General features: G+C 43.5%; 1 non-coding gene across 1 annotated transcript; it reads left to right on the top strand.

The window, feature by feature from the left end:
• Positions 1-2,544: 2,544 nt before the first annotated feature.
• Positions 2,545-2,619, top strand: Trnat-ugu (transfer RNA threonine (anticodon UGU)). The gene has a single exon. It is a non-coding gene; the product is annotated as a tRNA-Thr (tRNA).
• The last annotated feature ends 2,389 nt before the right edge of the window (positions 2,620-5,008 follow it).

Genomic DNA, 5,008 nt, shown 5'->3' with positions numbered 1-5,008 from the left:
GGGGAGGGGATGAGGAGAGAGTTGCGGGAGAGATACTCGGTGGTGAGGGGGGAGGCAGAGTGAGTAGAGACGAACGTGGTTGGAAAAGTGAGGGATGAGAAGGGGAAAGGTAGAGAAGCGTACTTGAACTAGAAAAAGGGTAAAAGAAAGTGTGGGGTGATTTACTCGTGAGTTTATGCGCCATCCATCTGTAAGTGCCTTACATCATTTTTGTTTGAACAAGCTGTCCTCGCATTGTGATATCGTGCCATGACGTACTTCGTAAAGCGAGTTTCCCATTACTCATCAGTCCCTCTTACCCAAAATGATGCCCGTGTCAAGCTGGAGTTTGCTTCATTGCATAATACGCGGTAACAAAAGGTCTGGCATGTTTGTGACCGGTAAATAAAGCTATCGTGCGTTTGGAATATCGTTTCTCCAGTTCTCTTTGTGACGTTTATGCCACATCCCTGTCCACGTTTATTACGCTTTTGTTGCTACTTTTCAATACACAGTATAGGAAGAACCTAGAACTTTTTTCCATGAAGGCATTAACAGTCTTGTCTTACAGTGGTAACAGTCTGTTAACTATAATTGTGATTACTTTTGAAATAATAAACAGTTTACTTATTTTTTTCCATGTACCTCGTTTCAATTTGACTGCCGCTTATACACACAGAGCCCGCCGGAGTGGTCGAGCGATTCTCGGCGCTTCAGTCTGGAACCGCGCCACCTCTAAGGTCGCAGGTTCGAATCCTGCCTCGGGCATGGATGTGTCTGATGTCCTTAGGTTAGTTAGGTTTAAGTAGTTCCAGGGGACTGATGACCCCAGATGTTAAGTCCCATAGTGCTCAGAGCCATTTGAACCATTATACACACTGATGTGACAAAAAGTCGTGGTATAGCGCCATGCACATGCACAGATGGCGGTAGTATCGGTTACACGATCTATAAAAGGGCTGTGCATTGGCGGAGCTGTCATCTGTACTGAAGTGGTTCACGTGAAAAGGTTACGGATGTGATTATGGACGCGCAATGGTAGTTGGAACTAGACGCATGGGGCATTCCATTTCGTAAATCGTTAAGGGATATGTTATTCCCAGATCCACAATGTCAAGAGTGTCATGAGAATACCAAATTTCATGCTCGACCCCTCACCACGGATAACGCAGTGGCTGTCGGCCTTCACGTAACGACCGAGAGCAGTGGCATTTGCTAGAGTTATCAGTGCTCACAGACAAGCAACACTACGTGAAATAATCGCAGAAATCAATGTAATACATATTCGTTAGGACAGTGAAGCGAATTTGGCGTTAATGCGCTATGACAGTAGACGACCGACGCGAGGGCCTTTCCTGACAGCACAACATCGCCTGTTGCTCGTGACCATACCGATTGGACCCTAGAAGACACGAAAACAGTGGCCCAGTCAGATTTAGTTCCGATTTCAGTTGGTGAGAACTGATGGTAGGGTTCGAATGTGGTGCAGACCCCACGGAGCCATCATTCTAAGTTGTGAACAAGGCCCTGTGCAATCTGGGATGATTCCATGATAGTGTGGGCTCTGTTTGCATGGGATGGAATGGGTCCTCTGGTTATGTCCGGCTGCTTGCAACCATCTGCAGCCACTCATGGACTTCTCCCGCAAAAATGGAATGCTCTGGATGACAATGCGCCATGTCTCCCGGCCACAGTCGTTCGCAATTGCTTTGGAGAACATTCTGGAAAATTTAAGCGAACGACTTAGACGTCCAGGTCGCCCGAAATGAATCCCATTGAAAATCTCTGGGACATAATCGAGAGGTCAGTTCGTGCAGCCGGCCGCTGTTGCCGAGAGGTTCTAGGCGCTTCAGTCTGGAACCGCGCTGCTGCTACGGTCGCAGGTTCGAATCCTGCCTCGGGCATGGATGTGTGAGATGTCGTTAGGTTAGTTTGGTTTAAGTAGTTCTAAGTCTTAGGGACTGATGACCTCAGATGTTAAGTCTCATAGTGAACAGAGCCATTTGAACATTCCTGAACCTCAGCACTTTTGCAGTTATGGTCGGCTAAACAGGCAAAATGGCTCAGTGTTTCTGCAGGGGGCTTCCAACGTCCTGTTGAGTGCTTACGACTATACTGGGCCCTCAGTCTATTAAAAGCCTGGCAACAGATGACTTTCGCTGTAAAGCAAAGGTGTTTAAGAAAAGGAAGCGTGAAGTTGGCCTCATCATCAAAGAGTGGTTCACTTACCTCACTTGCCCAGATCACCAGCGATTGGAGTGACAGATTTCCCCTTCTGTATACTTATATGGATATGGTGTCTGTTCTTTCGTACATGCCTGAAAGAAGAGACGCCATATCTACATAAGTATATAGTTCTGACAACATCGGCCATGACCTTCTTCATGTGTGAGGATGCACACATATTCCCCGAACTGTTACGGGACTTGGTAAGAATGTCTTCCACGAGCAATGAGTGTGTTGGGGTGGGACACTACGAATATAGTTTGTGGACATACAAGGAGAGAATGTGGGTCGCGCGTGAGGCGTGCGCGAGATAGTCCCTGCAGTCGCGCTATCCACTGTGCCCTCGGTGGCTCAGATGGATAGAGCGTCTGCCATGTAAGCAGGAAATCCCGGGTTCGAGTCCCGGTCGGGGCACACATTTTCACTTATCCCCGTTGATATATATCAACGCCCGTTAGCAGCTGAAGGTAATAATATAATTCTAATTTGATTTCCGCTTCTGTCGCTATGGACTGTATTGCCGTTTCCACAAGGTTAAGCGATAGTGCTGTATACATGCATCTAGAACAGCTGACTGTCTGATGAGCTCAAGCAATGAATATGAATGCATGTCGTCAGTGCGATCCAAAAGCCTCGCATTACATAAGGCACTTCGCTAATTTCAGAATTGCAAATGCCATAGCCGTGCCGTTTACTAGCGTAACTGCCCTAGATTCACGTCCTTGTGCCGAAGTCCATCTGTAATTGTAAACCGTGCGTCAGATGTAGGTTTTGCGCTAGAGCCACTGGGTTTCTCGTTCGTCTTTTATTTATATGCCTCGACCGAATTTCACGTACTGAAGCCAGTACATCGGTCAGGTACTGTGAGTCCATAATTTTATAAATTATTGACAGCGTGGAAGATGGAGATATCTCTGCAATCAACGCCTAAAGAAGACGACAGAATATTGTAGAGGCGCAGTGTCGCCTGACGTAGAAGAAACTGAAAGATGCATGACTGGATTTCATTGAGAAAGAATAATTTAAAGATGGTAATCGAAATCAGTGTCGATTGATACCAGGATGCCTGATTTCAGGAGAGGAAACAATAGCTACGATCAGAGCCTATTATAACCTATCTGATGCTACATGTTTCCTTGCGCTAAATTAAAGGCAAGTCATATGAAGTGGAGTGATTTATAAAGTTAGTATTAAGAACAGGAGAAAATTTCCATATCTTGAGAGGTTAGACGATGACTTAATGATAAAGAGAACAATGACTCCACCTCCCCCTTCCCCCTTGCTTGCACTCTGTGGTGGACAGCGGGTTATGGTGCAGACAGAGGCACGTGTCATTCTCTACATGTTATAAGAGAACATCAGTTGCCTCATGTGGAGACAGTGGACTATGCTTGTGACTTAGCATACCTATATTGGACTGGTCTTGTGACTTAACATAGCTATCGGGGACACGTGTTACACATAGAATTTCTAGCGGTAGTGACTTCTAGAAATAATGTTTTGAAGAGCAGGACGTTTGCTTTGAAAACCGTGGGATTAATATCCTTACCTATTCTTCCGCTAAACGTGTCTATTCTTCGTCTCTGATGGCATTATTGTCGATTGGGCATAACCTGTATCCGTCCTATGATTTTCTTTAAAGCACTTCAGTCATGGTCATTTTGCTCCAGAATCAGCAGTGAATATTACAAATCAAATGTGGCTGAATTACACATAGTTAATTTTACTAAGCAACAAAGGAATGACACATTTTGTTACTGACACTTGCCTCAACTAGACTTACAAACAAACAACGCATGTGTACTTTACAATAAAAATAATGCTTCAAATACAAATGCTGGGTGGTTATAATTAAAGTGCAGTTACAGAAGTTCACTGTGTACTCCAAGTACCATAGGACACTGGAACTTGCAAGGTATACGGAAAATATTTACGCTGTAAAAAAAATTAGTTCCATATTTTGTCACCAGGTGCAAATCTGGCGCTGTACACAATCTCGTCGACATCTATGGTGCTCATATGTAATAAACAGCGTAACCGGCGGTTTATAATAAAATCAACGTTATGTCTTTGTCACTTATTTTATCTTTTCTACCCACGACCATTTTCTTATTTGTGTCTTTCTCTTCTTCAGTAATTATGTTAAATCCTTGATACTAGATGTGGGACACCTGTTCTACTATTATATCATTGAATTCTATCTAAATCCTTATAGGTTACTTTCCAAAAAAAAATTCATTGTTTTCGCTGTTGACGTCTTTAGATTGTAATTTAGGATTATATTGTTTGATCTATGTACCACTATTTATAATTTCTTTTCACTGTCCTGCATGATTACCTAGTCTTCAGCAAAAAGCATTGTAATTCGAAATTTTTCTATCCCAATTCTTATAACCTTGCCGTCATCCATTCCCTGACCAGATCGTCTATCTAGCCGCTGAACAGTGTTGGTGACATATTACAGCACTGCCTTACTCCCTGGTTTATCTCTAATTTTGGTGTCAACTCTTTGCCAGTATCTATTCTCATTTTACTGTTTTTGTATAAACCTTGGCGTACTCTTATGAGGTGTCTGGGGAAACCACTTTTCTCCATAACTGAGCAAAAGTTTTTTCTGTGAGTGCTGTCAAATGTCTTCCCGAAGTCGATGAATGCTAGGTATACCTCCATATTGAATTCTCGTCTTTTCTATATAACTTGCTCCTGACTGAAAATCTCGTCAGCAGAAGGGAAGTCTGCTTGCTGTTCTAATAAAACTGAATCAGAGACGTTTCGAAAGCCTTTCACTAATTAATTTGCTGTA

This window comes from Schistocerca gregaria, chromosome 1 (genome assembly GCF_023897955.1).
Source record: "Schistocerca gregaria isolate iqSchGreg1 chromosome 1, iqSchGreg1.2, whole genome shotgun sequence".
In the NCBI taxonomy this organism is placed as follows: domain Eukaryota; kingdom Metazoa; phylum Arthropoda; class Insecta; order Orthoptera; family Acrididae; genus Schistocerca; species Schistocerca gregaria.
The sequence above is the reverse complement of the archived record's forward strand: the minus strand, read 5'-3'. Positions and strand labels throughout refer to the sequence as shown.